General features: G+C 50.7%; 1 protein-coding gene and 1 pseudogene across 1 annotated transcript in view; one reads left to right on the forward strand and one right to left on the reverse strand.

The window, feature by feature from the left end:
* Positions 1-13,374, forward strand: part of tmem67 (transmembrane protein 67) — a 439,599-nt gene that overhangs the window by 408,038 nt on the left and 18,187 nt on the right. The window lies entirely within an intron of this gene.
* LOC140386027 (nuclear cap-binding protein subunit 2-like) lies at positions 8,092-9,283 on the reverse strand (annotated as a pseudogene).

The following is a 13,374-nucleotide window of genomic DNA, read 5'->3' on the forward strand; positions in this document are numbered from 1 at the left end:
CAAGTCCTCACCATTCGTCAAAGGATCAGGACAATGTGAGCCTCATGAGTAAGTATTCACACTCAGAATGAAATGGATGGTTGAAATGAGAGGGAAAGAAAAGCTGGTGTTCATGTGTTCCCATGATGGAAGGCATTTGTTCAAGAGGATAATCACTGCTGCTCATCACACTCCTCCCGGAATCTGGTGGCTATGAGGGCCTCACGTGCATGCTTGCCTTGTCGGGCCTATGCTATGGCCTTTTCCCCTGAAGTCTCAGCTTCCTCTACCTCACCAGTCTCATCCCCTTCGATGGTCTCCTCATCGGAGGAGATTTTCAGCTCTTCCATCTCGGCATCCGGCAGCTCCTCCCCCCTTTGCATCACCAGGTTATGACGCATGCTTCAAGTCTTGATGATCCTTGAAACTCTCTAGGGAGTGTACTGCAGTGAACTACCAGATCTGTCCAGGCATCGAAATTGTATCTTTAACCTGCCTATGGTGTGCTGCACCAATATTCGGGTAGCGGCATGAGCATCATTGTAACTTCTCTTTTATGTGGTTGTGGACGCTGCACAGGTATCATCAACCACACCTTTTATCCTGAGTAGCCAACCTAGATACTGTGTTGTGTCTTGAAGATGTTCAGGATCTGTGATCTACTCAAGATTTGTTTGTTATTTACAGCACAGAGGAGGTCATTTGGCTCATTGTGTACGCACCGGCTCCCAAAAGAGCTACCCACCTGGTCCCATTCTACAGCCCTATTTCCGTGCCGTCTAAATTAATCCCTTTCAAATATGTATCCAGCTCTTTTGAAACCTCCTATGGAATCCACCTCCACCATTCTCCCAGGCAACGCATTCCAAATCCAAACAACTCTCTGAGTAAAGAAGGTTCTCCTCATCTCACTCCTACCACTCTTGCTGGCCATCTTGAAATTGTGACCCCTGGTCACTGACATACCAACTAGTGGAAATAGAATATCCTTCTTTACACTGTCAAAATGTTCAGAATTTTGAACACTTCAATAAGGTCATCTCTTAATCTTCTCTGCTCCAAGGAGAAGACTCCCAGTCTCCAATCTTTCCTTGTATCTAAAATTCTTCATTCCTGGTATCATTCTAGTTAATCTCCCCCGCACCCTCTCTAGTGCTTTAAAATCCTTCCTAAATAAGGTGCCCAGAACTGAGCACAATACTCCAAATGTGGTTTGACCAATGATTTGTAGAGATGTAGCATCACTTGCTTGCTTTTATACTCTATGCCTTTATTTATAAACCCAAGGATCCTATAAGCCTTCTTAACAACTGTTTAAACTTGCCTGGCCACCAATTCCTGGTAGGAATTGTGGACACTTCTGGAATACCTTGAGCAAACCTGCAGGATTTATTTCACAGGCCAGCTGCACATTCAGTAAATGCAAACCTATCCTATTGATGTATTGGAGTACCTGCTGTCTGGGAGATCTGATAGCCACATAAGAACAGTCGATGACACTCTGCCTCCGTGGGAAAATTGAAATTGCTGCAAATTCCAGTGCTGTGGTATCCTCGCTTACGTGATCTCTTGCGAAATGCATGTAATTATGGGTCTTGACAAAGAGAGCATCTGTTACCTCCTGGATGTAGTTAAGCATGGAAACCTGAGAGATTCCAGAGATATCCCCAATTGAGCCCTGGAAAGAGCCCCTGGCATAAAGGTTCATGGCAGCAGTGACTTTCAGAGTCACTGGCATTGGATGTCCTCCCAGTCCCCACAGCATCATATCCTGTAGAAGGTGGCAGATGTGAGCCAGTAGATCCCGAGACATGCAGAAGTATCGGCAACACTGCCTCCCATCTGCAATGATGTGGAGATGTTGGTGTTGGACTGGGGTGAGCAAAGTAAGAAGTGTTACAACACCAGGTTAAAGTCCAACAGGTTTGTTTCAAACACTAGCTTTTGGAGCACTGCTCCTTCCTCAGGTGAATGAAGAGGTATGTTCCAGAAACATATATATAGACAAATTCAAAGATGCAAGACAATGCGTAGAATGTGAGCATTTGCAGGTAATTAAGTCTTTACAGATCCAGAGATAGGGGTAATTCACACCTCTTTAACCTGGGGTTACCCCAATCTCTGGATCTGTAAAGACTTAATTACCTGCAAATGCTCGCATTCTAAGCATTGTCTTGCATCTCTGAATCTTTGGATCCCATTCCGTGGAAATCCGGGGGTACTGCATCGCGACCCTCACCGTCCAAGGCGTAGAGTTTAGCAACTTCCGGCTCTACGTCCTCCCCCACCTCTGCGCTGCCCTGTTACTCGGCCTGGACTTCCAGTGCCACCTCCAAAGCTTAACCTTAAAATTCGGCGGACCCCTAATAACCCCTTTAACCCTTAACCATGTGCGGCCTCACGACCCTTAAGGTCGACTCACCTTCCCTGTTTGCGAACCTCACCCTGGATTGCAAACCCGTCGACACCAGGAGCAGACGGTACAGTGTCCAGGACAGGACCTTCAACAGGTCGGAGGTCCAACGGCTTCTGCGGGAAGGCATCATTGAAGCCACCAACAGCCCCTGGAGAGCTCAAGTGGTAGTAGTAAAGACTGGGGAGAAGCACAGGATGGTCATTGACTACAGTCAGACCATCAATCGGTACAATCAGCTTGACACGTACACCCTCCCACACATATCTGATATGGTCAATCAGATTGCGCAGTATTGGGTCTTTTCCACAGTGGACCTGAAGCCCGCCTACCACCAGCTCCCCATCCGCCCGGAGGACCGCCAATACACTGCGTTCGAAGCAGATGGCCTCCTCTATCATTTCCTTAGGGTTCCCTTCGCCGTCACTGATGGGGTCTCGGTCTCCCAGCAAGAGATGGACCGAATGGTTGACCGGTACGGACTGCGGGCCACCTTCCCGTACCTAGATAACATCACCATCTGCGGCCACGATCAGCAGGACCACGACGCAAACCTCTAAAAATTGCTCCAGACCGCCAAACTCCTTAATCTCACGTAGAATAAGGAGAAATGCGTGTTCCGCACCAACCGCTTAGCCATCCTTGGCTATGTTGTGGAAAATTGAGTTCTAGGGCCCAACCCCGACTGTATGCGCCCCCTCATGGAACCCCACTGCCCCAAGGCCCTGAAACGATGCCTGGGGTTTCTCTCCTACTATGCCCAGTGGGTCCCTAATTATGCGGACAAGGCCCGCCCACTCATTCAGTCCACAGTTTTTCCTCTGACGGCTCAGGCCCTCCAGTCCTTCAACCACATCAAGGCAGACATCGCCAAGGCCACGATGCATGCGGTTGACGAGTCCCTCCCCTTTCAGGTCAAGAGCGATGCATCGGACGTACCTCTGGCCGCCACCCTCAACCAGGCGGGCAGGCCCATGGCCTTCTTCTCCCGCACCCTCCATGCCTCCGAAATTCGGCACTCCTCTGTCGAAAAGGAGGCCCAGCCATTGTGGAAGCTGTGAGACATTGGAGGCATTACCTGGCCGGCAAGAGATTCACTCTCCTCACTGACCAACGGTCGGTTGCCTTCATGTTTCACAATATGCAGCGGGGCAAAATCAAAAACAACAAGATCTTGAGGTGGAGGATCGAGCTCTCCACCTAAAATTAAGAGATTTTGTATCGCCCGGGGAAGCTCAACGAGCCCCCTGACGCCCTATCCCGCGGTGCATATGCCAGCGCACAAGTGGACCGACTCCGGGCTCTCCACTATGACCTCTGCCATCCGGGGGTCATCTGGTTCTTCCATTTCGTCAAGGCCCGCAACCTGCCCTACTCCATTGAGAAGGTGAGGACCGTCACCAGAGACTGCCAGGTCTGCGCAGAGTGCAAGCCGCATTTCTACCAGCCAGACCGAGTGCACCTGGTGAAGGCCTCCCGCCCTTTTGAACGCCTCAGCAAGGACTTCAAAGGGCCCCTGCCCTCCACCGACCGCAACACGTACTTTCTGAACGTGATTTACGAGTACTCCCGGTTCCCTTTCGCCATCCCATGCCCCGATATGACTTCTGCCACGGTCATTAAAGCCCTCCGCAGCGTTTTCACTCTGTTCGGTTTCCCCACCTATATCCACAGTGATCCACAGTGATCCTCTTTTATGAGCGACGAGCTGCGTCAGTTCCTGCTCAGCAAGGGCATTGCCTCGAGCAGGATGACCAGCTACAACCCCCGGGGAAACGGGCAGGTGGAGAGGGAGAACGTGACGGTCTGGAAGGCCGTCCTGCTGGCCCTGCAGTCTAAAAATCTCTCAGTCTCCCGCTGGCAGGAGGTCCTCCCCGACGCGCTCCACTCCATCCGATCGCTCTTCTGCACCGCGACTAATGAGACCCCTCGTGATCGTGTGTTTGCCTTCCCCAGGAAGTCTACCTCCGGAGTCTCGCTCCCAACATGGCTAACAGTTCCTGGACCCATCCTCCTTCGCAAGCATGTGCGGACCCATGAGTCAGACCCCTTGGTCGAAAGAGTCCACCTCCTGCACGCGAACCCGCAGTACGCCTACGTGCACACCCCAACGGGTGCCAGGACACAGTCTCCCTCCGGGACCTGGCACCCGCTGGACCCGCTCCTACTGCCCCCAACCTGACATCGCCCCCCTCCCCGGCTGCCTGTTCCACCCCCGCGCCACTCCCCCTCCCCCCAGCGAACCTCACCGCAGGCCCCACCCCAGCGGGATCCGTCCTCCCACTGGTTCCAATCAGGGGTGACGAAGACGAAGACAACACGCTCCCGGAGTCACAGGTGACCAAGTCAGCGCCCACATCACCACCAGGACTGAGGTGATCGCAGAGGAGGGTCAAGGCCCCCGACAGACTGAACTTGTAATGTTTTCCACCACCCCCGCCGGACTCCTTTTTAACAGGGGGTGAATGTGGTAGTCACCACTAAGTAGTATTACATGTATTACGGTAAGGCCGTATAATAAGAGGTACATGGGTAAATCCCTGCCTACTGGCTCCGCCCAGTAGGAGGCGTATAAATGTGTGTGCTCGCCGGTGCTGCAGCCATTCTGGTCCCAGCTACAGGAGGCACAGCATCTTTGCTCAATAAAGCCTCGATTATTCCACTACTCTCATCTTTGTGGTAATTGATAGCGCATCAGTCAGCATGAGCCTCCAAAGGTCCTATTTCTATCCATGACTAATAATCACTGTGCATTCAGGGGCTTGGTTATGGTGCAGCCAAATGTTCGCCCCTAGAATCCTACACAGTGCAGGATGCGTTTCAAGGTTACCCTTCCCCATCCACTTTAGATGAGGAAACTAAACTCTTTGGCTCTAAATGTTTAGTCAGGAACTGAGATTATTCTGAAGGGTGTGTGGGGTGTGGGGGTGTGGGAGGGGGTGAGGTGAGGTTGGTGGTGGTAGATGACTTGCTGAGGCTTCTTAAGTATGAACTTATCAGCAGAAATATTTTAACCTGAGGCTAGTCCAATCACCCAATTGCTCCTGTCTTGCTTCTTGCTCTGGGAAATTTTGAAACTGTGATCAAGGGGTTAATACCAGCCGATTAATTACTGCCATCAATCAGTATTAATCTAGCTGGAGTGCCTTTTATTTGTTTCCTGATTCCGGCATTGCGAATGAAGGGCTCGTAGCCTATCTCATCTGTGCATCTCTCCTCATCTGGGAATACTCATATCTGTTGGGTGGCCCTTTACTCGCTTCCCCAGTGAAATGTACCAATCATCCAACAGAGTTTATCCTTATCTACATTTTTTGCTGCTCAATTGTTTCATGTTGGAAGGTAGTGGTGCTGACATCTCAACATAAGACCACCTTGGCCCCTCCCTATGTGAGTGTGGAACTCCCTCCCAACGTCCTGGTGGAGCATTGTGTTGCAGTTTCCCTCACTCCAAGACCCCTCATCCTCCCACTCTAATCTTTGATCTCATTGTGACTCCAGATGTGCCTATGACTGGGTGAACCTTGCACCTCTCCAACTTGAGGCCTCTGGCACAATGCGAAATATAAAACCACACACCACTTCTCCTCCCACTTTTGAATTCCCCCTCACTACCTATTCCCAACCATGAGTTGCAGATGTGTCCTCGGACTGAGTATGCCATCTGTGGCCCATGAGCATGCCCCTCTCCTACCACCGGACTGACACGTGAGATGTTATGTCCACCTCTGCGGACAACATATGGTAACAATTGACTAGACCAGCGTTTTTCTAACTTTCTTTCCCGCGATCCACTTTTACCAACGGGCCGACCTTCAGGATGCACACTGACCCACGCTGGCTAACCTTCAAGACCACCATTTTAGCTTACCTTTAATGCGTCAGGTCAGCCTGCTTGGTCCTCACGATCTCATTTGCTTTGTCATTAAAGTTATATTTCTGCTAAGGGCTGATAATTTAAGTTCTTACTGTATCCTTTGAAAAAAAAAAAATCTTTATTAGTGTCACTGTAATGAAGTTACTGTGAAAATCCCCTAGTCGTCACACTGCAGCGCCTGTTGGGCACACTGAGAGAGAATTCAGAATGTCCAATTCACCTAACAAGCATGACTTTCGGGACTTGTGGGAGGAAACCGGAGTACCCGGAGGAAACCCACACAGATACGGGGAGAACGGGCATACTCCACACAGACAATGATCCGAGCCAGGAATCGAACCCGGGTCCCTGGCGCTGTGAAGCAACAGTGCTAACCACAGTGCTACCGTGCCACCCCGCATCAAGAGGTTTATCTTCTAACTCACCATGCTTCGTCTTCAAATGCCTTTGACGTTTTGAGGGTTTTTAAACTTTTCTTGCTAGTCCTTCCTTGCATATGACACACATGGGTTTTGCATCCTGATTTGCATTGGCACAAGTAACAAAGATGTGGAGGTGCCGGCTTTGGACTTACACAGTAAGAAGTCTTACAACACCAGGTTAAAGTCCAACAGGTTTGTTTCAAATTATTAGCTTTCGGAGCACTCACCTGAGGAAGGAGCAGTGCTCCAAAAGCTAGTGATTTGAAATAAACCTGTTGGACTTCAACCTGGTGTTGTAAGACTTCTTACAAGTAACAAATCCATACCTCAAGAAATCATCTTTATACTGCTTTGTTTCCAATTTCAGTTTCTTCTAGTAGGTGTGTTTTGCTTTTTCGTGTAGCATAAGCTGCTTCCTTGATGTATGCTTTGACAAAGATAGGTCCAGACTTTGTAATGAGTTCAATATGTTTATTGTACTATTAACACAGTTCTTAAATGAGTTTGACTCTCCTGCTAATCTAACTTAGTAACTCAGTCTAACTAAACCAGTCTGCTCTAAGACACGTGCTGGGTGTGATGCTTCTGATCAAGTACTCTCTAGAGGTCTCTCTGTGGAAAGAGACAGAGCATGTGTGCCCTGTCCTTTTATATGGGTTGTGTAATGCCCCCTTGAGGTAATGCCACCTCTGGGTGTCTTGACTGCTCATTGGTTGTGTCCTATTCTAAGTGTTCATTAGCTGCATGTTTGCATATCATATCTCCGGTGCTCCCTCTAGTGTTTACTTAGTTGTAGTGTATTTACATTAACCCCTTGTGTATATACAGTGATGCATATCACCACAGTAGGCTGTTCCCCAGAGGCCCAGGAGCTCACACAACACTGCTATTCCTGCCGTGGACTCTCCTGTGCAGCTCTGTCTAGCAGATTCAGTTGTGAGATTCTGGCCACCTTCAGTTCTTCACAGTCCTGTTACCTTGCTTGCTCGCAGCTTGAAAATGGAGGAATCGTTCCTCCATGAAAGTGTGGCAAAACATGCATGTACAGAGTTAATGTACAGATGTTAGTGTATGTGCTGAGTGCGTGACCTGCTCTCTGCCGCCGCTTCTGGCAGGAAGACAGCATTGGTCGCATTTAAAACCCGGTCGTGGCCAGCATTCTCTTTTTTTTCCCCCGTTTTCATTAGGAATGACAAAAATTGCAACTTTAGAAGGAACCAGAATAAGACACAATGATTGCAACTCAGAAACTGGGCGCTTCTTTTTGGAAACTATTAAAAATAGTTAATTGGACCAATGAAAGAATGGCTATCAGCATTAACGTGTCAGCTGTATTCTTCAATCCCAGGTTTCTCTGAAGATTCTAGCTTCATTATCTCAAATGTACAGTCAGTGAAATTCTAGAATTTCTATCTTGGATCTTGGACTCTCTGCATCTGGACCAGTTTTCCAAATCCACCTCGGTCATAATCTGTCCTATATTCAAGTACCTGACCACCAGATTTCCCTCGCCCAAACCGTCACCCTTTTTTGAAGCCAGTATCCCATCTGTTCTGATGATTCGATCATCCAAGAGTGTTCCATTAATAAATCTCATGTACCTTTCAGCATCACTAAGTGCGTAATATTCCACAAAACAATATCTTGATTTTGTCCAAACCCATGATGATTCGTTTAACATTACCACTTTTTGAGAAGAGTTCATAGATCTGTTCCTCAGTAGTGTAAAACAACAGGGGCGGGATTCTCCACAATCGGCGTGGTGTCCGCCGACCGGCGCCAAAAACGGCGCGAATCAGTCCGGCATTGCGCCGCCCCAAAGGTGCGGAATTCCGCATTTTATGGGGCCGAGCCCTCACCTTGAGGGGCTAGGCCCGCGCCAGAGTGATTTCCGCCCCGCCGGCTGGCAGGAAAGGCCTTTGGCGCCCCGCCAGCTGGCGCGAAAATGACTTTGCCGTGCGACGCATGCGCGGGAGCGCCAGCGGCCGCTCACGGCATCCCCGCGCATGCGCAGTGGAGGGTGTCTCTTCCGCCTCCGCCATAGTGAAGACAATGGCGAAGGTGGAAGGAAAAGAGTGCCCCCACGGCACAGGCCCGCCCGTGGATCGGTGGGCCCCGATCGCGGGCCAGGCTACCGTGGGGGCACCCCCGGGGCCAGATCGCCCCGCACCCCCCCCAGGACCCTGGAGCCCGCCCGCGCCACCTTGTCCCGCTGTCCGAAAGGTGGTTCAATCCACGCCGGCTGGCGTGGGTTGACAGCGGCAGGACTTCGGCCCATCGCGGACCGGAGAATCGCCGGGGGTGGGCCCGCCAACCGGCGCGATTTCCGCCGACCGGCGCGGCGCAATTCCCGCCCCCTCTGAATCTCTGGTGGCGGAGAATTCGGGACACGGCGGGGGCGGGATTCGTGCCAGCCCTCGGTGATTCTCCGACCCGGTGGGGCGTCGGAGAATCGCGCCCCAGATTCCTAACATAGAAAGTACAGCTATAACTCAGTAATTTGTCCTGCTCATACCGGCTTCCCCAAAAGTGCTGGTCTCGGTATTGGCTGAGCTCCACATGAGAGTCACTGTTGAGGGCGTTCAGCCCCATAGATGTGGCGCCTGAAGTGTTGGGTACTCTGCTACACAGATGAACCAACACGGTTGTGAATAGTACAACGCAGTTTTATTTCAAACATCTATTTACACTGGTAAACTGTTTACTGAGGTCCGATCATGACCGTTGATTCTGTGGACCTATTCCTAATTCTATCTTGTAGTGGCACTCAGCACATGGTGGATGTCTGAGTGGCCTTCAATGAGCTCTGTGCCCTGAGCCGTCTCCTGCTCGAGTGCCCAGGAAGTGTTGTGTTCCCTGTTTTGTACTGTGTATGCTCTTGCCTGTGATTGGCTGTCATGTTGTGTGTGTTGATTGGTCCGTTGATCTGTCCATCAGTATGTATGTATCTATGTACTATGATGTTTACCTGATTATCATGACAGCGCCTGAGAGGAGAGGAGCAAGAAAATCATCCGCATGTGACCAGAAACCAGTCTCTCGCGGTCAACATTAAAAGCCGGTCACAGCTGGCATTCTTAAAAGCCGGTCGCAGCCGGCATTCGGGAAGGCTGCGACTGATCACTCCATGACCCTCCTGACAGCCACCCACGGATGGGTCGCGACCTGCAGTTTGAAAAGCGCTGGGCTAGATTGCCATAACCTCCTCCTTTCTGGACTGGGATAAGGTGTGTCTTAGCAAGATAAGCAATGTAAGGTGTTGAACGTCTTCAGATCGCCATAGTCCCATTCTGGCCCCAAGTTGTAGTTGTAATTCAGTTAGAGACTCTCCCCAATCAGACACACAGGATGTCCTCCCCCTTGTCCTCGTGCCCAGACCCCACACCATTACAGGCATGTGTGTAAATCCTACCTTCCCCACCCTTTACCTCCAGTGCTGGTCTCACCCTGTAGCCACTTGTCATGCCTGTGGCCAATTATTCCGTTCACAAGTCAGGGCCTCACCCTGCAGCAGACTCAAAACCACATCCACTTTACTGCTGGCGTGTTAGGTGGAGCCTTGCCGATTAACCTCCTCAAAAGCGATGTGATGTTGGCAGTGAAGCCTTGCGATGAATCCGAGATGCCATGAGCTGCAAGGTAGGTAAACTAACCTTAAAGTCCCAAGCAAAGTGCATGTTGTCAGGTGTCCGTCGCTTCTGTACCGTTGTGAAACACATCGGCCTAATTGCACACAATCGTGCCCTATTGATCCAGCATGAGGGATAGTTCCAGCAAGCACCCCTATTAATGAGTATGCATGGCATTAAAATTTACTCGAAACACGGTCCCAACATTGGATAGTGGGAAATGCGAGCTGCCATTGTCGGTTTTATGGCACTACCATCAACAACGTTATGATACTGATTTTACCACTCATGATATCTCACACTCATGGGGCGAGATTCACCATTCCCCGACGCCGATTTCGTAATCAGCGATCGGGCAGAGAATCCCTTTTGACACCGAAATCAGGAGTGCCGCCTATTTGACGCAGGTTTTGTATGTTCCGCCCCCTCCAAAATGGCATCATCGCGTCGCACGCCGCACGCCATTGGGATGGCCTTAGCTCATCACCTGAAGGCTATCCCCCGGTCGGGAACCTGGCGTGGCGGCTGCAGATTGTGTCCGGTGCCATCACAGTAGGGTGGGAGCCGTACTGCTGGCCAGGGGGGCTTCCGCGTGGGCTGGGAGGACTGGTGACCGGGGGGGGGGGGGGGGCCAGGTGGGCACTATCTGGCATGTCGGGTCCGCACACGGCCGGCGCCATATTTTACGGTGCGACCGCTGGAGGTCGTCGGCGTGCGCATGCATGGCCACGGACCCAGCCATTTTCCAGCTGTTTATATCATGGGAGCCGGGAGTTTTACGCGGCATGGCTGCTAGCCCCACACCAATCGCAGGATCAGTGAGGGGGTATCGCTGATTCTTTTTGACGTAAAACACCACAGATCCTACGCACATAGTCTCAAATACTGTGAATCCAGCCACGAAATTTTCCGCTCCTGACAATCACGGACAGGAGCAGAAAAGCCCGCCCTTAGATGAAATTACAAAATAATTATTTCCCAGCTATAAAAGCACAGTTATTTTGGGAGTCAAATCTGGCCATCGCCCTTTTGACAAATGTATTAGTCACACTTATTTTGTATTTAACTTTGAGACCTTATTCACCTTAACATAAGTAGTTTCTTTAGTGACATTGATAGCTGTACAGTAAGCTTGTTTTGAGCTAAACTGTTGAACCGAATTCTTCCAATATTAGATGAGCTTCCCCAGGTTAGAGCTGCACTTTCTTGCAGCCAGGATGGCCAAACTGCGGCTTGTGAGCAGCATGTGGTTCTTTTAAACATAGGGTGCGACTCAATAGGCAGCTGGGTTGGCCATTGCTTGATTTGCAGCCTTGCCATTTTATAAAGTCCTCCCCTGAGTTTTTTGGGGGTCTCCAGAAAAGGTTACAAGGCTAATTTCTCAACATAGGATGGTTGAGTTATGAGGAAACAGGGGCTGTTCAAAAATGGCCATGTTCAGTTTGACCAGAGAACTCTGCAAGTGTTTCCTGCCAATCTGATGAAGGGACCACATGACCCATGTGATCAGGGCCCATTTTTGAGCGGCCTTGCTAGCAATACACCTTAATGCTGCTGGTCTACTTACTTGTTGTCATGATATTCAAACACACATATCATGATAGACACACCAACAGACAAATCAGAACACACAACACCACAACCAATCACAGACAAAGACAGGGACAGTACAAAAGGACAAACACGACACCTGGTGGGCAGTAGATCTGGGGACAAGGACAACGACAAAACCTGTTTTAACATCACAGACAGGGAGTCCCCACGTGCAGAGTATCAAGACAAAACTGTAGATAGTAAGTTTGAATAAAACAGCGTTGTACCAAATACAACCTTGTTGGCTCATCTGTGTGTCAGAACGCCCAACACCACATGGTACAGGAGTGGATCGATACCTGCCGACTAACCTGCCATTCTGGACATGGACCTCACCAATAAACCGCAGCCGTTGCAAGTCGCGGGGAACCTTGGTACCAATTGGAAGCTCTTCAAGCAGCGATTCGACCTGTACATCCGAGCCAACGAGAAACAGAGTGCCTCGGACGAAACAAAGATTGCAATGCTCCTCTCCTACGCAGGTCAGCACGCCATAGATGTCTTCAACTCACTGGTGTTCGAAGGAGGCGGAAACCAATCCAAGTATGACACAGTCATCCTCAAGCTAGACCAGCACTTTAATGTTGCAGTGAATGAAAGTTTTGAAAGATATCTCTTTCAGCAACGCCTGCAAGGTAAGGAGGAGCTTTTTAAACCCCTTTTGACGCACCTCCGAAATCTAGCGCAGTCCTGCGGTTATGGCAACACCTCAGAGTCCATGATCAGGGACCAGATTGTTTTTGGCGTTGCCTCCAGTGGCCTACGCCAGCAGCTTCTTAAAATCAAAAGCCTCACCTTAGCGTCTGCAGTGGAAGCCTGTGTCCTCCACGAGAATGCAACCAGCCGTTTTGCCCGATTTCAGGCGTTCGAATTGGCACGGAGGGGGTCCTCAGCCGTCGAATCGGCAAGCCAGGCCGCCCACGACGCCGAACGCATCCAGGCCATCGATTATCTCCCGACCCGCGGCCCCGACGAGAGTGGCCGCTCCCCGCGCTTTTCGCGGGCTCCCGCGCTTGTGCGCGCCAAAACCAACGGCAACATCGAGGGACGCACCACGCATGCGCGCCCAATGCAAGATCGCACTGCGCATGCGCAGTGGCGCAACGAACGCCGTGACGTCATGGCGTGCGGCAACTGTGGAGCTGTACACTTAAAAGGGCAATGTCCTGCTAAAAACCTACAGTGCCTCCGATGTGGCAAGATGGGCCACTATGCTGCCTACTGTCGTGCGGCTCCACCCATGGATCCTACACATCTCCGACAACCTCGCAGACACGTCAGGACCGTCCAGCCCACGCATCAAGACTTCCAGCTAAATGATGCAGATGACCAGGATGCCTTCCGGGTTTCCGTCATCGATGTAAACAGGGTCAACGCCATCAATCCGGCCGATGAGTGGAGTGCCACCCTAACGGTCAACCGATCGCACATCACCTTCCGTCTGGACACCGGCGCATCCGC

Source organism: Scyliorhinus torazame, chromosome 11 (genome assembly GCF_047496885.1).
Source record: "Scyliorhinus torazame isolate Kashiwa2021f chromosome 11, sScyTor2.1, whole genome shotgun sequence".
Classification (NCBI taxonomy): domain Eukaryota; kingdom Metazoa; phylum Chordata; class Chondrichthyes; order Carcharhiniformes; family Scyliorhinidae; genus Scyliorhinus; species Scyliorhinus torazame.